The following is a 26,476-nucleotide window of genomic DNA, read 5'->3' on the forward strand; positions in this document are numbered from 1 at the left end:
AAAGAGGGGTCTATTTGATTTTTTTTTTTCCTACACTTATCCCCTCCCCCCGCGCGCGCCCACGCACACAGCTTATCAGAGAGCAATAAAGGGAAAGAGGGGGCTTACCTGTGCAAACTCTTGTTGAACAATCTTATCGCACAAAAGGGAGCAGACATAAAACATCAAACCCGTCCCAAGTCTCCGCTCACCAGGTTTGCAAACAAAAACTTGGCCAAAATCTGACACCAATAAATCATTTAAAATATTTTGTTGGTCACCCAGAAGTAGTCCTGTAAACATGCTGTTAGCATAGTGTAGGACAGCGGTGCGCAAAGTGGGGGGGCGCGACCCCAGGGGGGGGGGCGGGGTTCACGGAGCCCCCGTGCGCTTCCCGAACGCACTTAAATTAAGTGCCGAGGGAGCTACAGGGCCTCTGTAAACCTTTACTTACCTTGATTCAGCTGGCACCTGGAGATGCGGCGCCATGGCAACGCGGCGCCATGTGCCGTCACGTTGCTATGGCAACATGACGTCCAGACGCCGGGAATCAAGGTAAGGAGGTAGGGGGGCGCAGGGGGAAAAATTGCGCCCCCCTGGTGTAGGATACTTTGCTCTGTGATGGGACTGCCCGTTTAGCCTTTTGACAGCAAAATAGTTTAATGTCCGTGCTATCACACCTCTTACAAATGGTAATATCGCATGTTTCCTTTTAGAACAAATCGTTGATGGTTTTGCCCCACTGAGGATACGGATACACCGCACAAGGTATGTAAGTTGCCCCTGCCCCTCTCCTGTTGCCCCGGACCTCCCATGCAAGTCTTCCAGCATGGCTGGGCTTCTGGTGGCCCTGTCCATTCCTGTAGATCTTGCCAGATCAGCAGTGAGACTGTTTGAGGCGTCCCCCTGCCCCTCCGGGGGGAGGTTATAGAAATCTCACACATTGATACTAGTTCTGTCTTTCTGTGCGCGTGTGCAGCGTTGTGTACATAGAACCGGGCAGGCTCTGTGATTCTCTGGGCAGAAGAGCTTACACTCTCACTATCTCAGATACGGTGGGTTGGCCGGAGGAACCCGTCTCTGCCCTATTTATTACTAATATTATAATATGGCAGTGCCCTAATCCGTACATACTCCTCATTGGCACAAAGATATAACCTGGTTACCCGACTAAAAAAGTACAATATTGTAAAGCGTGTAACGATCTATTTGGCTTTTTTAAGCTAATGTAAACATGCATAAAGTCCTTTTCTTCAAGGCCTCTGGAAGGCGTTTGCCTTTACTCCACACTTCTCTCCCCCTTCCCACCTTCTCAGAGAGCAGTAAAGGTGATAGTGGGAGAAAGAGGGGTCTTGCCTGTGCAAACTCAGGTTGAACACTTGTACTGTACAAGGTTGAGCTGCCATACAACCTCAACCCCGTCCCAAGTCTCCGCTCACCATGTCTGAAAACTAAAACTTGGCCAAAATCCAACGCCAATAAATATGTTGTTGGTCACCCAGAAGTAGTCCTGTAAACACGCTGTTAGCATAGTGTAGGATACTCTGCCCCGTGATGGGACTGCCCCTTTAGCTTTTTTTGCTGCCCGAGGAAAGGGCAAAGGGTTTAATGTCTGTGCTATCGCACCTCTTACAAATGGTAATATCGCATATTTCCTTTTAGAACAAATCGTTGATGGTTTTGCCCCACTGAGGATACGGATACACCGCACAAGGTATGTAAGTTGCCCCTGCCCCTCTCCTGTTGCCCCGGACCTCCCATGCAAGTCTTCCAGCATGGCTGGGCTTGTGGTGGCCCTGTCCATTCCTGTAGATCTTGCCAGATCAGCAGTGAGACGGTTTGAGGCTTCCTCCTGCCCCTCCGGGGGGAGGTTATAGAAATCTCACACATTGATACCACGGGTTGGGCTAAAGTGACTTCAGATTGCTCTGAAACTAAAGCAGCGTCTCAGCAGAGTAAATCCTGTCTTTAGGGCACATTGTAAGACCCGGTCTACTGCAAAACCTACAGCCGGCTTCTAGTAATCCAGGTTAGCAGTTTGTCAGCCTCTTTGGCACAATTCCACTAAACGGTGCTACGCTTTAGCCCGCCTTTACTCCCTTTCACATGAATAAGGGCTGAAGCTTGGCATCCTTCTGTGGGTCTGGGCCTGTGGTGGCTTTTTATGGACGCACAGGCGTGCTTTGTACACGTAGCTTCCCATGACCTTTACAGGTCTCTTCTATACATGCTAAGAAGACACCCGTGGGATCTGGGATACCTTGTACTGCTGCACCTTGTGGGTCCTTTACAAGATGTCACAAAGAAGCTACACGTTTCATTCCCAGCTAATTCCATGGGTAGTGTGTTCTGTTTGCAGGAACAGCCTGGGAAATGGTCATTACATAAATAGCCGTTCTGTCTTTCTGTGCGCGTGTGCAGCGTTGTACACATAGAACCGGGCAGGCTCCGTGATTCTCTGGGCAGAAGAGCTTACACTCTCACTATCTCAGATACGGTGGATTGGCCGGGGGAATCCACCCTAAGTGTTCTGGGATCCTCCCTATTTATTACTAATATTATAATAGCTCAATGCCCTAATCCGTACATAATCCTCATTGGCACAGTCATATTCCCACCCCCTACACCTTATTATTTATTTATTTATAAAATATTTTGCCAGGAAGTAATACATTGAGAGTTACCTCTCGTTTTCAAGTATGTCCTGGGCACAGAGTAAGACAAATAATACATGGTTACAAATACAGTTACATAATGAGCAGGGTATATATTATATACAAGACATTGCATGCACAGTTAAAGATAATTTGTATTATGGGCGTATGAAACCGTTACAGACCAGATTAAAATGTGTGACAGCCTTAGATTTGAAAGAACTTAAACTGGTGGTGGATCTGAGAGTCTCTGGTAGGTTGTTCCTGTTTTGGGGTGCACGGTAAGAGAAGGAGGAGCGGCCGGATACTTTGTTGAGCCTTGGGACCATGAACAGTCTTTTGGAGCCTGTTCTCAGATGATAGGTGCTGCATGTGGTAGGGGTGAGGAGCTTGTTCAGGTAGCTGGGTAGCTTGCCCATAAAGAATTTGAAGGCAAGACAGGAAAGGTGAACTTTGCGCCTAGACTCGAGTGATGACCAATCTTGTTCTTTGAGCATTTCGCAGTGATGTGTGTTATAGTTGCATTGGAGAACAAAACGACAAATTGAATTGTAGAGGGTGTCAAGTTTGCCAAGGTGGGTTTGAGATGCTGAGCCATATACTATGTCTCTATAGTCAATAATTGGCATTAGCATCTGCTGTGCGATACGTTTTCTGACCAGGAGACTTTGTGGAGGATTTGTTCCTGTAAAGTATCCCTAGTTTGGCATCGATCTTGGTTGTCAGGGTATCAATGTGCATCCCGAATGTTAAGTGGGAGTCAAACCATATGCCCAGGTATTTAAAACTAGTAATAGGAGTTAGGGTGGTGTTAGCGTTGGTTCTAATCTGCAGCTCAGTCGCTGGAAGCTTTAAAAATTTAGTCTTGGTCCCAAATACCATTGTTACAGTCTTGTCAGTGTTTAAAAACAGTTTGTTTTGGGAAATCCAGTTTTCGAGTCTGAAAAAGTCAGACTGAAGTATGTGTTGAAGGTCAGAGAGGCTATGGCTGTGTGCATATAGGATTGTGTTATCTGCATACATGTGTATTGAGGCTTCCTGACAAGCTGTGGGAAGATCATTGATGAACACTGAGAAGAGTAGGGGCCCCAGAACAGAGCCTTGCGGGACGCCACAGGTGATATCCAGGGGGTTAGAGTTAGAGCCAGAGATGGACACATGTTGGGATCTACCTGATAGGTAGGACTGAAAGCAGTTTAAAGCATGCTTCACTATTCCAGAGCTCTGGAGTTTGTTAAGCAGGATAGCGTGATCAACTGTGTCAAAAGCCTTTGCAAAATCTAGGAATACTGCACCAGTGAGTTGTCCCCGTTCCATTCCACACTGGATTTCATTGCAAACTTTTAGTTGGGTAGTTACCGTGCAGTGTTTGGGACGAAACCCAGATTGGAATTGTCTAGGGAAATTTGTTTTGTTATAGTAATCGCTTAATTGGGAGTGGACACATTTTTCCATGACTTTGGATTGGGAGAAGAGAGATTGGTCTGTAGTTTGAGACAGTGTTTTTTGTCCCCACTTTTGAAGATTGGGACAACTCTGGCAGCTTTCCAGGTCTTAGGGATATGGCCAGCAGACAGGATAGAGTTGACTATGGAAGCAATTGGTTTGGCAATTGCTGGACACCAAGTTTTAGGAACCTAGATTGTAGTAAGTCAGGTCCATATTGGCTGCTTAGTTTTAATTTGAGAAGCATTTGTGTAATCTCCTCTTCGGATACTGGGCCAAATTGAAAATTGTGGTCAATGTTGGGAGGGGGTGGGGCTATAGGGGTACTCCCAGGATGAGATTCAGGTTTGTGGTTTGGGTTGCGTTTTGCTAATAAGTTAGTAGCACACCCCACAAAGTAATCATTGAATGCATTTGCAATGTCGGTGGGGTTTGTCAGAGTAATATCGCCCTTAGTGATATTACTTGGGTGTTGATGGTTAGAAGGCTGGAATATGTTGTTGATGACCTTCCAGAAGTTAGCTGGGTTTGATGTGTTCTGGAGGAGATTGTCAGAGTAATATTGTGCTTTTGCATGCCTTGTTTGCCTTGTGCACATGTTCCGCATGCATCTGTAGTGATTGAGATCCTTGGTAGTGCCAGTTATTTTGTGGCTTTTCCACAAGGCATCCCTGAACTGGTAGAGTGCTATAAGGTCAGGTGTAACCCATGGAAGGTGGGCCCCCCGTACCCTTATTCTGCGTAATGGAGCATGGGTATCACAGAGTTTTAAGAACTCGGATTGGAAATAGTCGAGCGCAGAATCAGGGTCAGGAATTAAATCGATTCTGTGCCAAGGGCAGTTGGTAAGGTCAGCCAGAAGCTGTTGTGGGTTAGTTTCTAAATGTTCTAGTGAGGAGAACTTTAGGGTTTGATTGGGGCGGTTTAATTTTCCTTACACAGAACACAATTGCACGGTCACTGAAAATGTCAGGAAGGATGCCAGAGGATTGGATTCTGCTGGCGTTTGAGGAGAGAATCCAGTCAAGCAAGGAATGGTTGTGCGATTTCAGGTTTGTTTGTGTGGGTTGGGAAATGAGTTGCGATAGGTTATTAGAGAGCAATGATGTGGGGGAAGGAGGGGTCTTACCTGTGCAAACTCTTGTTGAACACTCGTATCGCACAAAAGGGAACAGCCATGAAACATCAAACCCATCCAAGTCTCATCTCACCAGGTTTGGAAACAAAAACTTCACCAAAATCTGACACCAACACAATATTTAAACTTATTGGTCACCCAGAAGTAGTCCTGTAAACATTCTGTTAGCATAGTGTAGGATACTTTGCCCCGTGATGGGACTGCCCCTTTAGCCTTTTTGCTGCCCAAGGAAAGGGCAAAGGGTTTAATGTCCGTGCTATCGCACCTCTTACAAATGGTAATATCGCATGTTTTCTTTTAGAACAAATCGTTGATGGTTTTTTCCCCTCTGAGGATACGGACGCACAGCACAAGGTATGTAAGTTGCCCCTGCCCCTCCCCTGTTGCCCCGGACCTCCCATGCAAGTCTTCCAGCATGGCCGGGCTTGTGGTGGCCCTGTCCATTCCTGTAGATCTTGCCAGATCAGCAGTGAGACGGTTTGAGGCTTCCCCCTGCCCCTCCGGGGGGAGGTTATAGAAATCTCACACATTGATACTCGTTCTGTCTTTCTGTGCGCGTGTGCAGCGTTGTACACATAGAACCGGGCAGGCTCCGTGATTCTCTGGGCAGAAGAGCTTACACTCTCACTATCTCAGATACGGTGGGTTGCCCGGGGGAACCCGTCCTGTGTATTGATCTGGTATCTGCCCTATTTATTACTAATATTATAATAGGGCAATGCCCTAATCCGTACATACTCCTCATTGGCACAGTCATATCCCCACCCTCTACACCTTATTAGAGAGCAATGAAAGTAACAGTGGGGGTAGGAGGGGTATTACCTGTGCAAACTCTTGTTGAACACTCGTATCGCACAAAAGGGAACAGACATGAAACATCAAACCCGTCCCAAGCCTCATCTCACCAGGTTTGGAAACAAAAACTTCAACAAAATATTTAAAATTATTTATTGGTGTCGGATTTTGTTGGTCACCCAGAAGTAGTCCTGTCCTGTAAACACGCGGTTAGCATAGTGTAGGATACTCTGCCCCGTGATGGGACTGCCCGTTTCGCCTTTTTGCTGCCAGAGGAAAGGGCAAAGGGTTTAATGTCTGTGCTATCGTACCTCTTACAAATGGTAATATCCCATATTTCCTTTTAGAACAAATCGTTGATGGTTTTGCCCCACTGAGGATACGGACACACAGCACAAGGTATGTAAGTTGCCCCTGCCCCTCTCCTGTTGCCCCGGACCTCCCATGCAAGTCTTCCAGCATGGCCGGGCTTCTGGTGGCCCTGTCCATTCCTGTAGATCTTGCCAGATCAGCAGTGAGACGGTTTGAGGCTTCCCCCTGCCCCTCCGGGGGGAGGTTATAGAAATCTCACACATTGATACTCGTTCTGTCTTTCTGTGCGCGTGTGCAGCGTTGTACACATAGAACCGGGCAGGCTCCGTGAGTCTCTGGGCAGAAAAGCTTACACTCTTTCACTATCTCAGATACGGTGGGTTGGCCGGGGGAACCTGTCCTGTGTATTGATTTGATATCTGCCCTATTTATAACCAATATAAAAAAGCAATGCCCTAATCCGTACATACTCCTCATTGTAACAAATCTAATCTGGGTACCCGACTAAAAAAGTACAATATTGTAAAGCGTGAAACGATCTATTTGGCTTTTTAAGCTAATGTAAACATGCATAAAGCCCTTTTCTTCAAGGCCTCTGGAAGGCGTTTGCCTTAACTCCACACTTCTCTCCCCCTTCCCACCTCCTCAGAGAGCAGTAAAGGTGATAGTGGGAGAAAGAGGGGTCTTGCCTGTGCAAACTCAGGTTGAACACTTGTATGGCGGCTCAACCTTGTACAGTACAACCTCAAACCCGTCCCAAGTCTCCGCTCACCATGTCTGGAAACTAAAACTTGGCCAAAATCCAACGCCAATAAATATTTTGTTGATCTCCCAGAAGTAATCCTGTAAACACGCTGTTAGCATAGTGTAGGATACTCTGCCCCGTGATGGGACTGCCCCTTTAGCTTTTTTTGCTGCCAGAGGAAAGGGCAAAAGGTTTAATGTCCGTGCTATCGCACCTCTTACAAATGGTAATATCGCATATTTCCTTTTAGAACAAATCGTTGATGGTTTTGCCCCACTGAGGATACGGACACACAGTACAAGGTATGTAAGTTGCCCCTGCCCCTCTCCTGTTGCCCCGGACCTCCCATGCAAGTCTTCCAGCATGGCTGGGCTTCTGGTGGCCCTGTCCATTCCTGTAGATCTTGCCAGAACAGCAGTGAGACGGTTTGAGGCTTCCCCCTGCCCCTCCGGGGGGAGGGTATAGAAATCTCACACATTGATACCACGGGTTGGGCTAAAGTGACTTCAGATTGCTCTGAAACTAAGGCAGCGTCTCAGCAGAGTAAATCCTGTCTTCAGGGCACTTTGTAAGACCCGTTCTACTGCAAAACCTACAGCCGGCTTCTAGTAATCCAGGTTAGCAGTTTGTCAGCCTCTTTGGCACAAATCTACTAAACGGTGCTACGCTTTAGCCCGCCTTTACTCCCTTTCATATGAGTAAGGGCTGAGGCGTGCTGAAGCTTGGCATCCTTTTGTGGGTCCTTCCGAGCAGGTCCCAGTCCGTCCTCCCTGCACGGCTCACTACACTCTGTGACGCGTCAGCCGCCAGGGGATGCAAGAGAATTGTAATCCCAAGTGGCGACGCGTCACGTGGTGTGGTTGTGAGGGGGGGAGGCTTCGGGGAGGAGAGGGAAAGCAGCTGAAGCACCAAGGGAGCCCCCCTGCTCCCTCCCACAGACTCTCTCCTCATAGTCTGCAGTGTCAGCAGATGCACGAGGCGGGGGAGGGAACCCCTGGCGAGGAGGAGGGGAGGCTTCGGGCAGCAGGGAGGGGGGAAGCGGGGGAGGGAACCCCTGGCACACAGTGTGATGGCCCTGCCCCTGGCGTCATTGCTGCGCCACCCGATCTGTTTTGGCCACGCCCCCCGCTCCCTACAGACTGCAGATAGCGGTCAAGTGCCTCTCCACGCACCGCCTGTCTGCAGTGTGGGCGCGTGGTTTGAGGCAGCGGGGTCTTAGCCTAAGAAGACACGTGGGATCTGGGATACCTTGTACTGCTGCACCTTGTGGGTCCTTTACAAGATGTCACAAAGAAGCTACACGTTTCATTCCCGGCTAATTCCATGGGTAGTGTGTTCTGTTTGCAGGAACAGCCTGGGAAATGGTCATTACATAAATAGCAGTTCTGTCTTTCTGTGCGCGTGTGCAGCGTTGTACACATAGAACCGGGCAGGCTCCGTGATTCTCTGGGCAGAAGAGCTTACACTCTTTCACTATCTCAGATACAGTGAGTTGCCCGGGGGAACCCGCCCTAAGAGTTCTGGTATCAGCCCTATTTATTACTAATATAATATGGCAGTGCCCTAATCCGTACATACTCCTCATTGTCACAAAGATCTAATCTGGTTACCCAACTAAAAAAGTACAATATTGTAAAGCATGTAACGCTCTATTTGGCTTTTTTAAGCTAATGTAAACATGCATAAAGCCCTTTTCTTCAAGGCCTATGGAAGGCGTTTGCCTTAACTCCACACTTCTCTCCCCCTTCCCACCTCAGAGGGCAGTAAAGGTGATAGTGGGAGAAAGAGGGGTCTTGCCTGTGCAAACTCAGGTTGAACACTTGTATGGCGGCTCAGCCGTGTACAGTACAACCTCAAACCCGTCCCAAGTCTCTGCTCACCATGTCTGGAAACTAAAACTTGGCCAAAATCCAACGCCAATAAATATTTTGTTGGTCACCCAGAAGTAGTCCTGTAAACACGCTGTTAGCATAGTGTAGGATACTCTGCCCCGTGATGGGACTGCCCCTTTAGCTTTTTTTGATGCCAGAGGAAAGGGCAAAAGGTTTAATGTCCGTGCTATCGCACCTCTTACAAATGGTAATATCGCATATTTCCTTTTAGAACAAATCGTTGATGGTTTTGCCCCACTGAGGATGCGGATACACAGCACAAGGTATGTAAGTTGCCCCTGCCCCTCTCCTGTTGCCCCGGACCTCCCATGCAAGTCTTCCAGCATGGCCGGGCTTCTGGTGGCCCTGTCCATTCCTGTAGATCTTGCCAGATCAGCAGTGAGACGGTTTGAGGCTTCCCCCTGCCCCTCCGGGGGGAGGTTATAGAAATCTCAGACAGACCCTTTTTGTAATCTCCTGGGTGCTATAACTGGGACCATTCGGCTTGCTCAGTTATTCTTTATTTTCTTGTGATTTTTACTCCATTTGAGGAAACGTATCGCAGTGAGCTGGTCTGAGAGCAGTCTGTTTGTGAAAACACAACGGTAGACATATTAGTTATCCCTTCAAACAGTGACAGAGCTCTCCGTGGTTTTTACAATGTAGTATGTGAGCATGGGGAAAGAGAATGTCATTTTGTTCCCATTCTTTCCTCCCTTTCTTTTAAACGAAAAACGACACGAATTCTGCGATCAGAGCCTGGTGTTTAGAATTCTGCGACCAGGGCCTGGTGTTTAGAATTCTGCAATCAGAGCTTGGTGTTTAGAATTCTGCAATCAGCCTGGTGTTTAGAATTCTGCAATCAGAGCCTGGTGTTTAGAATTCTGCAATCAGAGCCTGGTGTTTAGAATTCTGCAATCAGAGCCTGGTTTTTATAAACTTTTGCATTGATATATGGCAGTAAATCGCCGTATTTGCTACCGTAACCAGAGAGGAAGCCTATTTCAGAGAGAGACGAGTGCTAAGAAACAGGTTATGCTCTGAAGCGGGAGGGTGGCAGGTTATCAGGAAATGTGAGGAAGTACTTCACACGAAAGGGTGGTGGATTCGCAGAGGGGGTAGAGACTAATGCAGTATGAGCATTTCAAATGCTAGGGATAGACCTAAAGTTGGCCTAAGGCTAAGTCCATAGTGACTTAAGCCGTGCGGAGGCGCGCTGAGGGAAAGCGGTGCGGAAGCGTGCGCGAGCCCCTGCTAAAGCCGCTTTCATTGCGGCTGCAGGGGCTCACTGCCGAGCAGCAGCGCGCCTCAGCACGGGTCAGCGCTGACCATGCCCGAGGCCTAAGAGATTACCAAATAGGCTTTGCAACAGGTGGGCAAATAAACAACCAAATATGTTGTTCCAAAGCAAACACATTGTACTTGGCTTGTGTGTTGCAGAAGATGTGATATAGTGTACTGTTATCCTCGTATCGGTCATTAGAAATAAACAATGGGGAGAGAACTGCACCCCATGAAACCCAGCGGCCAATGTTTGTTTTTCTTATTTTTAAGGCTGCAATAATCGGGACCGCGTGGGCTGACCTGTGATGGATATGGAGCGCGAGCAGCAGCCGCCGCGGCCTTCTACAGTGTGAAAGCTGCAAAAATGTTACAACAAAAATTCAGTTATCAAATGAGTTTATTTCAGGTGCACACAGCGGAGACAGCTTCAAAACAAAAAGCTCTCTCCCAGATCATACGGTATGAGATGCATTTATACCTTAAAAACTAAAGCTCCACCCCTTTGTGGGGGGGCTTGCGCGTCACTAAGTATGACATCATTGTGTAATACATAACAATACTAAAACTGATGTAAGTTTGTAATACATAACAAATGATGTAAGTGCGTCAACTAAAATGACAATCTTGTAATACATAACAAAAATGAAATGTTACATACATTCTTTATAAGGGGTTGAATGTGAGAAATGATTTCTATCTCTGAGTCCACCAGACACTCGAATGCTGAGAAGTCGGTTCTAATTCTGATCTCACTTCTCAAGACTTTACCTGGCACTTAAATGTGAGAACTCTTCTCTAATTCTAATCTCACTCCCCAAGGCTGTATGCCCCCTCCCTTCTGCAGCTGGGCTGGCCAGAGCTGGTAAACACTAAGCGAAAAATCTTTTAACTGTGGCAGGACGGCCTCGCGGCGGGGTCAGTAAGACGCTAGACACAATGGGAAACTTTAAACACTAGTGGTTTATTAGCCACAACCAAAATAAGTACGGGTGCACTGTCCCTTTAAGAAACTACTTTCTTGAAAATTAAATCCTAGTCCCGTTAGGGACACTAACTCACTTCTTGAGCCCTTACTAACAGGACAGCCAGCTAATCTGGTCATGCCCAAAACATGCTACACAAAGGTTAACCGATACGTATAAGAATAAAGTCTTATCTTATAGCAGCTCCAGCAGCAAACAGGAACACAGTTCCGGGGAGCAAGCTGTGTCCAGCCTCGCAGCAATCTGTATCTTTATCCTGGGTTGGGGTCCCAGCTGGTCCCAGCAGCCTAGCTCCTCGCAGGACTGGGGACCAGAGCAACAGCAACGGCTTCCCAGCCGGGAGAGTTCTCTCCACCTTCCTGTGGAAAAACAAGCTCACCTTGTGTGAGCAACTTCCTGCTTTTTAAAGCACTTGTTTCACTCATGAGTTCAGCCCCCGTTTAATCAGTCTTCAGCTGTGCTTTCTCTGTCTGAGGAGATTAACACTCAGTGATCTGGCTGCAGCATCTCTCCATTCACTGTCACAGCCTACTGAGTCAGTGACTCTGTCACATATCCCTCTCCCCAGTGAAACATTGTCCTGTGGAGCGGCCCGTGCACCAGCATCTTTGTCGCCAATGTCTGACGTCGGCCCTTCCCTCCCCCTTTTTTTTTTTTCTTGCCTTCCAATTTAGGCATTTTCTTTTTGGGGTAATTACCAGGCGACCTGGGCCTGAGGACTGGTACCTCACTATCTCCTTTAATTCAGATACAAGACTGAAATCTTGTAAAACTATGGAGTCCTCCAAGGCTTGTTTGGCTTCGTTAAGCTGCACTCTTAAATCTGCAATCTTTAACTGTAATTTCCTTGATTTCGCGGCATCCGCTGGTATATCCACGCTAACAATTGGCTCTCGCAGCTCAGAGACTATTTCTGCCACAATCTGAATTCTCCGGTCATCATCTTTAACAATACGGAGCAATAATTCCACTGGACACGTTATAAGGGAAGTTGGTGTATTAGGCATCACAAGCATCTCTTGTAGGACAGCAAGAAGGCGTTTCCTGCCTCCTTCTTCACTGGTATCTAGACAGCCGACTATAAGAATCAGCTGCTGACCTATAAATTCTTTAATCAGCATGTCTTCAATTTGTGTCATATCCGCTTTTTGTTCTTCTGTGAGAACAGCAGGGTTTTGAAGATAACTTAAGAGATAGTCTGCATAGACAGCGGGCTCTGTCACAAACCCACTATAACTTTCATGCAGCTTTCATACAGACAGAAGACAAAATGGATGACACAAACACAGCACATTACAACATAAATGACAGACAAGGACTAGAACAATAGCAAGATGGCTGACAAAAATAGTCAGACAAAATGGCTGCTTTGACCCTAATGATGTTTAAGTCAGACCCCCTAATGTCTCAACTTTGTCAACAGACACCACTAGAACAGCAACGATTCAGTATTTAATATCGCAGAGACACAAACGAGTGCCAATAAAGGGTCTAAACCAGTGGTTCCCAAACTTTTTCGGTTCAAGGCTCCCCAAGGCGATCAGGATTTTTCCGCGGCGCCCAAAGTAAAAACAACGCTGTATATACATACCTAACAGTTGCAGTGCGCAGTTGGTGTCTCTCTCAGACACTAACACACTCAATCTCTCTCTCACCTCACTCTCGGACCTCTCTCTCTCTCAGACCTCACTCTCTCTCAGACCTCACTCTCTCTCTCTCAGACCTCACTCTCTCAGACCTCACTCTCTCTCAGACCTCACTCTCTCTGACTTCACTCTCTCTCAGACTTCACTCTCTCTCAGACCTCACTCTCTCTCTCTGTCAGACGTCACTCTCTGTCAGACGCAGACAGACGGACACTCTCGCAGACAGACGGACACTCTCTCGCAGACAGACGGACACTCTCTCTCGCAGACAGACGGACACTCTCTCTCGCAGACAGACGGACACTCTCTCTCGCAGACAGACGGACACTCTCTCTCGCAGACAGACGGACACTCTCTCTCGCAGACAGACGGACACTCTCTCTCTCGCAGACAGACGGACACTCTCTCTCTCGCAGACAGACGGACACTCTCTCTCTCGCAGACAGACGGACACTCTCTCTCTCGCAGACAGACGGACACTCTCTCTCTCGCAGACAGACGGACACTCTCTCTCTCGCAGACAGACGGACACTCTCTCTCTCGCAGACAGACGGACACTCTCTCTCTCGCAGACAGACGGACACTCTCTCTCTCGCAGACAGACGGACACTCTCTCTCTCGCAGACAGACGGACACTCTCTCTCTCGCAGACAGACGGACACTCTCTCTCTCGCAGACAGACGGACACTCTCTCTCGCAGACAGACGGACACTCTCTCTCTCGCAGACAGACGGACACTCTCTCTCTCGCAGACAGACGGACACTCTCTCTCTCGCAGACAGACGGACACTCTCTCTCTCGCAGACAGACGGACACTCTCTCTCTCGCAGACAGACGGACACTCTCTCTCTCGCAGACAGACGGACACTCTCTCTCTCGCAGACAGACGGACACTCTCTCTCTCGCAGACAGACGGACACTCTCTCTCTCGCAGACAGACGGACACTCTCTCTCTCGCAGACAGACGGACACTCTCTCTCTCGCAGACAGACGGACACTCTCTCTCTCGCAGACAGACGGACACTCTCTCTCTCGCAGACAGACGGACACTCTCTCTCTCGCAGACAGACGGACACTCTCTCTCTCGCAGACAGACGGACACTCTCTCTCTCGCAGACAGACGGACACTCTCTCTCTCGCAGACAGACGGACACTCTCTCTCTCGCAGACAGACGGACACTCTCTCTCTCGCAGACAGACGGACACTCTCTCTCTCGCAGACAGACGGACACTCTCTCTCTCGCAGACAGACGGACACTCTCTCTCTCGCAGACAGACGGACACTCTCTCTCTCGCAGACAGACGGACACTCTCTCTCTCGCAGACAGACGGACACTCTCTCTCTCGCAGACAGACGGACACTCTCTCTCTCGCAGACAGACGGACACTCTCTCTCGCAGACAGACGGACACTCTCTCTCTCGCAGACAGACGGACACTCTCTCTCTCGCAGACAGACGGACACTCTCTCTCTCGCAGACAGACGGACACTCTCTCTCTCGCAGACAGACGGACACTCTCTCTCTCGCAGACAGACGGACACTCTCTCTCTCGCAGACAGACGGACACTCTCTCTCTCGCAGACAGACGGACACTCTCTCTCTCGCAGACAGACGGACACTCTCTCTCTCGCAGACAGACGGACACTCTCTCTCTCGCAGACAGACGGACACTCTCTCTCTCGCAGACAGACGGACACTCTCTCTCTCGCAGACAGACGGACACTCTCTCTCTCGCAGACAGACGGACACTCTCTCTCTCGCAGACAGACGGACACTCTCTCTCTCGCAGACAGACGGACACTCTCTCTCTCGCAGACAGACGGACACTCTCTCTCTCGCAGACAGACGGACACTCTCTCTCTCGCAGACAGACGGACACTCTCTCTCTCGCAGACAGACGGACACTCTCTCTCTCGCAGACAGACGGACACTCTCTCTCTCGCAGACAGACGGACACTCTCTCTCTCGCAGACAGACGGACACTCTCTCTCTCGCAGACAGACGGACACTCTCTCTCTCGCAGACAGACGGACACTCTCTCTCTCGCAGACAGACGGACACTCTCTCTCTCGCAGACAGACGGACACTCTCTCTCTCGCAGACAGACGGACACTCTCTCTCTCGCAGACAGACGGACACTCTCTCTCTCGCAGACAGACGGACACTCTCTCTCTCGCAGACAGACGGACACTCTCTCTCTCGCAGACAGACGGACACTCTCTCTCTCGCAGACAGACGGACACTCTCTCTCTCGCAGACAGACGGACACTCTCTCTCTCGCAGACAGACGGACACTCTCTCTCTCGCAGACAGACGGACACTCTCTCTCTCGCAGACAGACGGACACTCTCTCGCAGACAGACGGACACTCTCTCTCTCGCAGACAGACGGACACTCTCTCTCTCGCAGACAGACGGACACTCTCTCTCTCGCAGACAGACGGACACTCTCTCTCTCGCAGACAGACGGACACTCTCTCTCTCGCAGACAGACGGACACTCTCTCTCTCGCAGACAGACGGACACTCTCTCTCTCGCAGACAGACGGACACTCTCTCTCTCGCAGACAGACGGACACTCTCTCTCTCGCAGACAGACGGACACTCTCTCTCTCGCAGACAGACGGACACTCTCTCTCTCGCAGACAGACGGACACTCTCTCTCTCGCAGACAGACGGACACTCTCTCTCTCGCAGACAGACGGACACTCTCTCTCTCGCAGACAGACGGACACTCTCTCTCTCGCAGACAGACGGACACTCTCTCTCTCGCAGACAGACGGACACTCTCTCTCTCGCAGACAGACGGACACTCTCTCTCTCGCAGACAGACGGACACTCTCTCTCTCGCAGACAGACGGACACTCTCTCTCTCGCAGACAGACGGACACTCTCTCTCTCGCAGACAGACGGACACTCTCTCTCTCGCAGACAGACGGACACTCTCTCTCTCGCAGACAGACGGACACTCTCTCTCTCGCAGACAGACGGACACTCTCTCTCTCGCAGACAGACGGACACTCTCTCTCTCGCAGACAGACGGACACTCTCTCTCTCGCAGACAGACGGACACTCTCTCTCTCGCAGACAGACGGACACTCTCTCTCTCGCAGACAGACGGACACTCTCTCTCTCGCAGACAGACGGACACTCTCTCTCTCGCAGACAGACGGACACTCTCTCTCTCGCAGACAGACGGACACTCTCTCTCTCGCAGACAGACGGACACTCTCTCTCTCGCAGACAGACGGACACTCTCTCTCTCGCAGACAGACGGACACTCTCTCTCTCGCAGACAGACGGACACTCTCTCTCTCGCAGACAGACGGACACTCTCTCTCTCGCAGACAGACGGACACTCTCTCTCTCGCAGACAGACGGACACTCTCTCTCTCGCAGACAGACGGACACTCTCTCTCTCGCAGACAGACGGACACTCTCTCTCTCGCAGACAGACGGACACTCTCTCTCTCGCAGACAGACGGACACTCTCTCTCGCACCCACCCCCTGCAGCCCGTTTTTCACACACACCCACCCACACCTTGGTGCTGCCTCTGTCTGATGGCTCTGTAGTTGCAATGCCGGGCAGGCTGCAGCCTCATTGGCTGGGAGCGGTCACGTGACCGCTCCTCCGCTTCCCCGAGCGGCATATTTCAAACCTGCCGCTCTCGGCGAAGTCTCTCCTCCGCACGCATCAGCGCGCATGCGGAGGGTCGGGCGCTGCCAGGGAGACCCGACGCCGGCTTCAGAGGTTTTTTTTTTTTTTAATTAACTAGCAGCCCTTGTTTCCCGCTGCTGGCGGCCCTGATCGCGGCGCCCCTCTAGCCAAGCCGCGGCGCACACTTTGGGAAACGCTGGTCTAAACATTTATACATGTGCTAACGGTGCATAATTCAAGAAATATGCTTACTACTCTCTAATCATACATGAGACCTTTTTTTAAATTAAATTGTTTTAACCTTATTACGCTATGCAGCGTACACTTCTCTTTTTTCACCCATCAGTGTCACTATGTGTTACCCTCCTGCTCGTGCTGACCCTCTCATCTCTGCCATCAGCTGAAACCAGCCCTGCCCCCCTCCGGCTTGGCCTCCCTATGCCCCATCCCCAGTTCTCGTGCACCTCTGCTTCCTGCTCTCCAACACTCCCCCAGCGCACAGCGAGGGGGGGGGGGGGCGGCGGGCCAGCCGGGAACATATTGTGTGACCAGGCACCCGTTATTTTCACACGTGCTGTAACTCTGGCAGTACATGAGCTCATCTGTGACATGCATATAGCCTGGTGGCAGATAAGGTTGAGACAGGAAGCAGACACGGAGGGGAAGTGAGTTGGCCCGCAAGGAGAAAGTAAGAATGCTTGAACGGCAGAAAGAATCAGTGACTTAAGGCAGCGGTGCGCAAACGGGGGGGGGGGGGCGCAAGATTGCTGACGGGGGGCGTGGGGTTTACAGAGGCCCCGCGCGCTTCCCGAAGGCACTTAAATTAAGTGCCGGGGGAGCTGCAGGGCCTCTGTAAACCTTACTTACCTTGGCTCCGTCGGCTTCCTTCATGCGTCGCAATGACAACGCGGCGTCAAAGTGCCGCCACGAGGTCATGTGACGTCACGTTGCTATGGCAACATGACGCCGGAGCGCAGGTTAGGGGGGGGGGGGGCGGGAGTGAGGGTGCAGGGGAAAAAAAATGCGCCCCCCTGACTTAAGGTATGAGGGAGAGTCACGGAGGTAATGCAGGTTGATACTGAAGTTTTTAATAAATAATAAAAATCCTTCCATCTATTTTTGATCAGCTTTTATGTTCCTGTTAAATATATAATTGTGTATGCCACTGTTTTTTAAAACTGTTATACTAAATAAAAATAGTTTGACATGAAGTTTCCTCGATCCTTTCTGTGTTGGCAATCTGTGTGATTCATATTTTTATATATTTATTCTGTGGGTATGGTATAAAAATGGCTGCTTTTTTCTGCAATGGGAAGTCCATTTTTTTTGTGTAATGATTCAGTGTAATTCTTAGACACATTCCCTGCCCCATGGAGCTTACAATCTGTTTTTGATGCCAGAGGCAAAGGGAGATGGCTCCTTGGGCGAGTCACTGACATTGGGAATTGATCCAGGATCCCCTGCTTAAAACTCTGTGTCTTGTTATATAAACTCCTAAGGCTTGTTATATAGTCCTCGGTGCTGTGCGGGCGTGTGCCCAGCGGTGCAAGAGGTGACGCACGCAGTATGGGGACATGACTGGCGTCACAGTGTTAGGCCGCGCTGTGATTGGTTTGCGGCGTGAAAATACAATAAAATTGTATTTTCCCTGGTCTGCCGCGCCACTGCTCACAGCCGTGCGCGCGCGTCCCAAATATAGAAACATCTTGCTAACACAGCCAATTATAATTGACGTGCACGGTAGCGCACTATATTACACGCCTACGGTTACAAAGGTAATCTTTAGACTACTGTGGGGAGAGCTGCATTTTAACCTCCGATATTTCAAAAGCTAATCTGAACAGCATCAGATTTTAAAAATAGCACGTTTTTCTCGACGTGTCTATTACTGCAGCCGTATATTAACAATACATCGAAAAGTAGAAACTAACGACCCTCCAAAATAAGTGTGTGTGTGTGTGTGTGTGTGTGTGTGTGTGTGTGTGTGTGTGTGTGTGTGTGTGTGTGTGTGTGTGTGTGTGTGTGTGTGTGTGTGTGTGTGTGTGTGTGTGTGTGTGTGTGTGTGTGTGTGTGTGTGTGTGTGTGTGTGTGTGTGTGTGTGTGTGGTCAGTCAGCACAAAGTGGAATTGTCTGCCATCGGCCCATTATCGGAGTATTCCTTTCAGACGCTCCGCAGTAAGCACCCAGATAAAGTGCGGTAGGCCTCGTGTCCCATTTCCACTTGCCGTCTTTATCTGATCGGTAGCTGCCTCCCACTTGGTCCCTGGCCGAAGGGAGGGTATATAAAGCTTGGACTGTGGGCACTGCATTTTATCGATGCAATATAGACAGCTACCGATCGGATAAAGGCGGCAATTGGAAATGGGACACGAGGCCTGCCGCACTTTATCTTGGTGCTTACTGCGGAGCGTCTGAAAGTAATATTCTGATATTGGGCCGTGTCCATTCTGGGTGGGGTGGGGGAGGGGGCAGATAAGAATGACTGCTTCTGGCGGCATTGAAAACTCCCCCCCCCCCCCCCCCCCCAAAAAAAAAATCCGTAGTTCTATGCTTCCCCTTCCTCTGCTCTCCTGTGTGGCATTGATAATCGACGTAGAATATGCTGGGAATCGCTATATCCTGGATAGGTTGGATCAATACGATAAAGATGAATGTCCTACCTGGACCGATGTACTGTGCCTATTTCTTGCTCTCCCACTAGCCCCGGCCCCCACATTTTCAAAAGAGATCCAATAAAATGTTTCTTTGTTTGGTGGGTAACTTTTGAGACATTCAGGGGGAGATAAATGAAGCCGGCCTATATACGAATGTTACTTGGTTTCTCAGATTAGGGGTGCTCCACTCCAGCTCTCAAGGGGCCCCCCAACAGGTCAGGTTTTCAGGCTATCCCAGCTTCTGCACAGATGACTCAGGCGCCACCGTGCAGAAGCAGGGATAACCTGTTGGTGGGGGAGGGGGGGAGCTTGAGGGCTGGAGTTGAGCACCCCTGTCTCAGATGAGGGAGATTTGTCAATGGCAACTAGGTAAACAGTCTAACAATGGGCTCAGCTTGAACAGAATGAAGCTTCATCTAGATGTATATCGGCTGATGTCTGCCTTAGGTCAGTAGATCAGCTGATCTATACAAATACCTTGTTATATAGGACACTCAAGTTTGTGGAACATTGTTCTCCAAGGGTACAAGCCAACTAAATTCCCATTACCTTTCTTGCCTTTGTTCCGAGATTGTGTTGGTCTCGAACTGAAGTTCCCTTTACCGTCCCCCTGACGAAGTGGCTGAGAGCTGCGAAATGCATAGGGTGGCCTACACCAAGTCATCAGGTTACAACACACTGCCTGTAAAGGGCTACATCTGGGACTGATTGGGACACTGGGATTGTGTAAGCCTGTTTTTTCGAGAGACTGGAGTTCACAGGTCTCCTAATGGCTTTCAACATGAACAGCCCTGTAATAACAGTGGACGTAGCAAATAGAGGTGGATAACCACTTTGGAACAGCGCAGGTGCTGTGATAGAGTACTCCAAGCTGACCAAATTTGGATATTCGTGGAGCAGAGCCTGACTGGCGAGACATGGCTTACATCGTTGCTGTTTTGAGATCAGGATAACGGCGGTTATGAATTAGGCTGTACCGGCATATGCAATGGAGGCTTTTCCTGCCTAAACGTACCTGGTCAAATTTGGTGCAAAAAACTGCAGTCACAGACGCCGGACAGGCAGCTCCAAAAATGCACTGTTTCAAGTGTTATTTTCCCTCGGATCCCAGAGGAGCAAGAGGGACTTTTCTGCGCTATTTCTGATGAGAAGAGCGGATCTCGGTTCAGTCAGTGTAATCTAATCGTTTATTTCTTTCTATTCGAGCCTGGATTTAAAAGGTATGCAAGACATCTATTAACATCATCAGTGAATCATCTAGACGAGAGTCAAAGTCCTTTAGCCTCTGTTCTATTTGGACATTTTTGTAACCAAGCGTAACAGTCTTTGTAATGTGAAGCTTGGATAGGTTTCGACCACACATTAAATATGCTATGGTGAGTAAAAAAGTGACAACTCCTCCACCATACAGTGTATAGAAAATAAAAATATCGTGGGAGCACATTCACGTGTCTCAGACAGGTCCCCATACTGTGCCTTCCTTTCCCCATGATCTCCCAGCATACAGTGCTTCCACTGCAGCCAGGAATTCTGGGTAATGACATGCAATCCATTTTATTCTGTATTGTCATACTTATTTGATTTCTTTTGTTACCTATGTTTGTTTTTGCTAAAACTGAAAAAAAATGAATAAGTAATCAGTGGGAAAAAAACGCTTCAAAATTACATCCGAGCATTGCACGGTGTTTTAAACTGTTCGATTGAATGGAAGGATACTTCAGTCTGTCGTCTTCGGAGACGCCTCACAGAAATCAGGGCGAGAGACATGAGAAGAAATGCGATTTCTACAACGCTGCTGATGGACGAGGCTCCAGCAGGGAACACGCATGCGCGCGCGCACTATATTCGGGGAAATAATTTTTATTAAGTTTAAAGTAAACAACCCCAGACAGGTGCTTAAGGGCAAGAAATATATGGAAACAAGAAACAAACGGATGCCTCAAACTAAGCACTCAACCGTATCCAAAAATATGAAATGTATTAAACAATATCTAAAGCAGGGGGGAGATGGGGTTTACAGAGATTCGCTGCGGGGGGCGCGGGGTTTACAGAGGCCTTGGGCGCTTCCCGAAGGCATTTAAATGAATGCCGGGGGAGCTGCAAGGCCTCTAAACTTCTCCTTACCTTGGTTCAGACGCTTCCGGTGGCGCGTTGCCATGTGATGTGTTGACATGGCAACGTGACGTGAGGACGTCAGAATCAAGTTAAGCAGGGGGAGCGCAGGGGAAAAAAAGATTGCGCTCCCCTGATCTAACGCACACACAGATTTAATCTCGATTTCAGGCCAGAGGCTACAGTAAATCAATCAGTTATTATACATGGGAGAAATAAAAGCAACCTTGAACCCCGAGACTCACTCTGAACTCCAAAGGTCAAACAGACCAATGAGATGGACCCCACAGTGCGCTTCATTGGGACATACAACAGAAGCAATGGTATGTTCTTCCAACAGATCCAGAACTGGATACATTTTTGGGGCACAAAGTTAATTTAGTCAGTAGGAGAGCTCCAAGCTAGTTCCCAGTCATTACATTGCGAGTAAGCCAGAACATTTTCTTTGTAAAGTTATGGGACGCGGTTTCTCTATTGGTAAAGTGTGTTCAGCATGTAAATTCATGTCAGCCAGGGCAGACTTTCATGGTTCTGCTAAGAATCAAAATTATACCATCAGGAAGTCCTTAAACTGTACATCTAAGGCAGTAGTTTACAATCTCACTGTCAAGGGAGAGAGGATTTGGCCCGGATTAAAGGGGTTACACCCCATTTGGCCACCCTCTACTCTCACCTGGGAAGCAAGGGGTTAACTGGACTGAGGTCCAGTAATGTGTTTTTTTTGCCTTGCTTCAGTATCCAAATGTTTATTCCCCTGTATAACTGTATTGTGTTATCCTGGTGTTTGCACTCACACATACACTAGGGTTTATGCGGGAGGGAAGGAGTTGATGTTCATTTAGTGATTATAGCCCTTTGATCCTTTTTCCCGCCTTTTCAGGCTCCATTTTGCAGCCTTCCATAGGTCGCCATTGGGACTCCATGCGTTCTAATGGCAGAAGTAGCAGTTTTGGACCTGTTTTCCAGCGACGACCAGCAGGTGGCGTCCGAGAGGAGGAGCGGCGGTTTCCCATGGTAAGTCAATGGGCTCATTGACTTCAATGGAGATTCCTCAACGCCGGACTCGAGGAACAGATTGGCAGCCATCCAAACCGCAGACAGCAAAAGCGGATACAATGTCTTTGAAAAGAGTTTAATCACTTCGGTCAAGTTCAAAGATAATTGGCGTGGGAATCTTAGGTTCTAGGGCCCTGGGAATAAAGTTATTTTTGCCCCTAGCTCCTAGGAACACCCACACACGATCCACACCGGGTCCAGAAATGAGAGACCCCCGTAAGGGGTCGAGCGGAGAAGGAGGGTCGCGCCATTGACTTCAATGGCGGAGCGGAAGTCCCATTGAATCTAATGGCGGCGTGCGCCATGCATTGTCTATGGCGGCGCCGGCCATTGATTCCAATGGGGAAAAGCCGTGTGGCGTAAAAACGACTAAGTGTGAAATGATGAAAAATGTAAGTCCATATCTCCGGTTCTGGAATGACCAGAGGGATGGGATTTGGGTGGCATGTAGCCAAGGTTCCGGCTTTAATGCATGGCCATTCCCAGCCCTCTCCGATCAACCAGACGGAGTGTGGGCGAATGTAAAGATTTGTGGTTTTTCCCATAGGTTTCAATGGCGGCGGTCTCCCCATTGAAAGCCTATGGCGGGAAACCCCATTGACGGCAACGGCGGAGCCCGCCATTCAACGCTATGGCGGCGAACCCCGTTGATTTCAATGGGGAAAGAGTGAAAAGCAGAGATTCCTTTTTTAAAGGGAAGAATCCTGTATTTTAAAAATGTGTTAAAGTGCATTTCTGTATCTCCGGTTCTGAAGGTCGCAGAGAGTTGAAATTTGGCCAATATTTAGGGTCACTGTAGGCTTTAATAACTGGCAGATTTCGACCCACTGGATCCCCCAGAACGGAACTTATTAATATGTGAAGATATTAAAGTATATATGGTATTTTGGATCTGCCCTGAAAATGCAGACTCCATCTGCTATGCTAATAGGGCAGGAAGAGCATCCTGAAGATTTAGCATAGCCCGGTGATCAAAAGTTAACTGCCCTGATTGTTTATACTAGGGTCAGGAACAAAGGAGCTGAGTGTTTTTAAGTGTGGTACTTCACACTTACAGGGGAAGCCAAAATCTACTTCAAAGAGATTTTTCTAGCCAACTCGGCGCCTTGGGTTAAGAGTAAAGGGTTGAAATGGTATATAAGTCAGAGTCAGCCCTTACTCAATTGTCTTCATGGTCTTCATGTATTGTCGTGATGTCCACATCTGAACCTGAATTATGGAAGAAATGGCCCATCCTGTATCCTGATGGCTTTCTTGTCCTAACCTTTAAGTAAGTGTCTATATTTTGTTTGTTATTTGTATAATCTCGTGTGTTCACCTTTTTCAAGGAATAAATTATATTTTATCATATCTAAGCCTCGTTCAGTTCAACCCTGTTATATTTTCGGTGTGTATTATTAATAGCCTGTCACAAAGTTACCATCACACTCACTTGCCCCTGCGACCAGGTCTATATCGGGATGACAACAAGGGAAATACATTTCCGCATACTAGAACATTCGTAGTACCTCCCGAGATCCGGTCGCAGGACGCAAATTGACATCAGTAGCTAAACATTTCCATCTTAAACATAATTCAGACCAGAATGTCTTGAAGGCATTTGCGATTGATCAGGTGTCCCTTGGAATTAGCGGTCACCCAGCTGGTTCGCCCCCATTGGCTGAACCGCCGGGAGGGGTGGCCTAGCGCTCCGTCGCGACTCCTGCTTTCAATTTTCTTGAGAGCAGGAGTTTCTGTCAGTGAGGTGGCCCTCCCTCGCAGCAGGCCCGACCCCATTGTGGAGCGGATCTTGTCCCTGCAGTGTCCACCACAGGGGGCGCTAGAGTAGCCAGCGGGGACCTGGCCATACTGAGCGAATTACAGACTTACAGAGAGATTTACAGAGAGAGTTAGAGTAAGTTACAAAGTTACAGAGCGAGATACAGAGTTACAGAGCGAGATACAGGGTTACAGAGCGAGATACAGAGTTACAGAGCGAGATACAGAGTTACAGAGCGAGATACAGAGTTACAGAGCGAGATACAGAGTTACAGAGCGAGATACAGAGTTACAGAGCGAGATACAGAGTTACAGAGCGAGATACAGAGTTACAGAGCGAGATACAGAGTTACAGAGCGAGATACAGAGTTACAGAGCGAGATACAGAGTTACAGAGCGAGATACAGAGTTACAGAGCGAGTTACAGAATTACAGAGCGAGATACAGAGTTACAGAGCGAGATACAGAGTTACAGAGCGAGATACAGAGTTACAGAGCGAGATACAGAGTTACAGAGCGAGATACAGAGTTACAGAGCGAGATACAGAGTTACAGAGCGAGATACAGAGTTACAAAGTTACAGAAAAAAGGGGAGAACATGGGGCACTGCTGAGATAGAAATGAGGCTGGTAGTAAGTAAAATTAAATCGCTTTATTGGGCATATTAGCCAAAAATACTAAAAACAGCACACATCCCCTGACGCGTTTCCCGCCTCTCAGGACGCTTTATCAAAGGATGATTAGGCTTGGTGAGGCAAGCAATATATATGGTTCCTCCCATTAACCAGGTGTAATCAAGAACACGACTGCTAGCACCCCCCACGACGTGATTGGCTGCATCAATGCACCAAATATAAATGTAATTGAAGTGTTTTATCATATTATCATTATTACATTTATATTCACATTAAGATGCTTTAAATGCACGTATTTAGGATGTTAGTAGGTGTTTAGTTAATTTTTTTCATCATTATTCAATGATTTATATTTTCTGAGTTGTGTGTATATTACTATGTTTCATATTGTTGTTTTTATTTTTCATCTCAGCATTGTTGTACGGCTCCCCCCCCATCATTCCCTTTTCCATCTAGTATTCGGTGCATTGATGCAGCCAATCACGTCGTGGGGGGGGGGGGGGGGTGCTAGCAGTCGTGTTCTTGATTACATCTGGTTAATGGGAGGAACCATATATATTGCTTGCCTCACCAAGCCTAATCATCCTTTGATAAAGCGTTAGAGTTACAGAGTTAGTTAGAGTTACAGAGTTAGTTAGAGTTACAGAGTTAGTTAGAGTTACAGAGTTAGTTAGAGTTACAGAGTTAGAGTTACAGAGTTAGAGTTACAGAGTTAGTTAGAGTTACAGAGTTAGTTAGAGTTACAGAGTTAGTTAAAGTTACAGAGTTAGTTAGAGTTACAGAGTTAGAGTTACAGAGTTAGTTAGAGTTACAGAGTTAGAGTTACAGAGTTAATTAGAGTTACAGAGTTAGTTAGAGTTACAGAGTTAGTTAAAGTTACAGAGTTAGTTAGAGTTACAGAGTTAGAGTTACAGAGTTAGAGTTACAGAGTTAGTTAGAGTTACAGAGTTAGTTAGAGTTACAGAGTTAGTTAGAGTTACAGAGTTAGAGTTACAGAGTTAGTTAGAGTTACAGAGTTAGTTAGAGTTACAGAGTTAGTTAGAGTTACAGAGTTAGTTAGAGTTACAGAGTTAGAGTTACAGAGTTAGTTAGAGTTACAGAGTTAGTTAGAGTTACAGAGTTAGTTATAGTTACAGAGTTAGTTAGAGTTACAGAGTTAGTTAGAGTTACAGAGTTAGAGTTACAGAGTTAGTTAGAGTTACAGAGTTAGTTAGAGTTACAGAGTTAGTTAGAGTTACAGAGTTAGTTAGAGTTACAGAGTTAGTTAGAGTTACAGAGTTAGAGTTACAGAGTTAGTTAGAGTTACAGAGTTAGTTAGAGTTACAGAGTTAGTTAGAGTTACAGAGTTAGTTAGAGTTACAGAGTTAGTTAGAGTTACAGAGTTAGTTAGAGTTACAGAGTTAGAGTTACAGAGTTAGTTAGAGTTACAGAGTTAGTTAGAGTTACAGAGTTAGTTAGAGTTACAGAGTTAGAGTTAGTTACAAAGTTAGAGTTACAAAGTAAGGCCTGGTCCCCGCTGTGGCGGCCGCTGCAGGGACGAGAGCCCTTCCCTCAATGGCACCGGGCCGGGGGGGGGGCGCAGCGCTGTGGCGAGAGTTGCTCCTCGCGACGGAGCGCTAAGCCACGCCCCCGGCGGTTCAGCCAATGAGGGCGAACCTGCCGGGTGATGTCATGGCCGCGCCCCCGTCACTCCCCTGCCACGCCACGCCCCCCTCCGGTCTCTCTTCCTGCAGCTCACTGCAGACCGGGG

The 26,476-nt window shown here is 48.2% G+C and overlaps 1 long non-coding RNA gene and 6 other non-coding genes across 19 annotated transcripts in view; all 7 read left to right on the plus strand.

Moving 5' to 3' along the window:
* The window catches only part of LOC142487952 (uncharacterized), a 28,049-nt gene extending 14,751 nt beyond the window's left edge, over positions 1 to 13,298 (plus strand). For 7 of the 13 annotated variants that reach the window (XR_012799367.1, XR_012799359.1, XR_012799366.1 and 4 more), the window contains 7 exons: positions 696 to 747; positions 1,642 to 1,693; positions 5,519 to 5,571; positions 6,360 to 6,411; positions 7,320 to 7,371; positions 9,173 to 9,224; positions 10,495 to 13,298. This is a non-coding gene — a long non-coding RNA (uncharacterized LOC142487952). The remainder of the gene's footprint in view (positions 1 to 695; positions 748 to 1,641; positions 1,694 to 5,518; positions 5,572 to 6,359; positions 6,412 to 7,319; positions 7,372 to 9,172; positions 9,225 to 10,494) is intronic. The other 6 variants (XR_012799361.1, XR_012799360.1, XR_012799362.1 and 3 more) reach the window with 6 other exon arrangements.
* LOC142488942 (small nucleolar RNA SNORA9) lies at positions 793 to 925 on the plus strand. The gene has a single exon (XR_012799738.1). It is a non-coding gene; the product is annotated as a small nucleolar RNA SNORA9 (small nucleolar RNA).
* LOC142488928 (small nucleolar RNA SNORA9) lies at positions 1,739 to 1,871 on the plus strand. Its single transcript, XR_012799724.1, has one exon. It is a non-coding gene; the product is annotated as a small nucleolar RNA SNORA9 (small nucleolar RNA).
* Positions 5,617 to 5,749, plus strand: LOC142488929 (small nucleolar RNA SNORA9). Its single transcript, XR_012799725.1, has one exon. It is a non-coding gene; the product is annotated as a small nucleolar RNA SNORA9 (small nucleolar RNA).
* Positions 6,457 to 6,589, plus strand: LOC142488932 (small nucleolar RNA SNORA9). The gene has a single exon (XR_012799728.1). It is a non-coding gene; the product is annotated as a small nucleolar RNA SNORA9 (small nucleolar RNA).
* LOC142488931 (small nucleolar RNA SNORA9) lies at positions 7,417 to 7,549 on the plus strand. The gene has a single exon (XR_012799727.1). It is a non-coding gene; the product is annotated as a small nucleolar RNA SNORA9 (small nucleolar RNA).
* LOC142488927 (small nucleolar RNA SNORA9) lies at positions 9,270 to 9,402 on the plus strand. Its single transcript, XR_012799723.1, has one exon. It is a non-coding gene; the product is annotated as a small nucleolar RNA SNORA9 (small nucleolar RNA).
* Positions 13,299 to 26,476: the final 13,178 nt, after the last annotated feature.

The sequence above is a fragment of the Ascaphus truei genome, chromosome 2, assembly GCF_040206685.1.
Source record: "Ascaphus truei isolate aAscTru1 chromosome 2, aAscTru1.hap1, whole genome shotgun sequence".
NCBI lineage: Eukaryota > Metazoa > Chordata > Amphibia > Anura > Ascaphidae > Ascaphus > Ascaphus truei.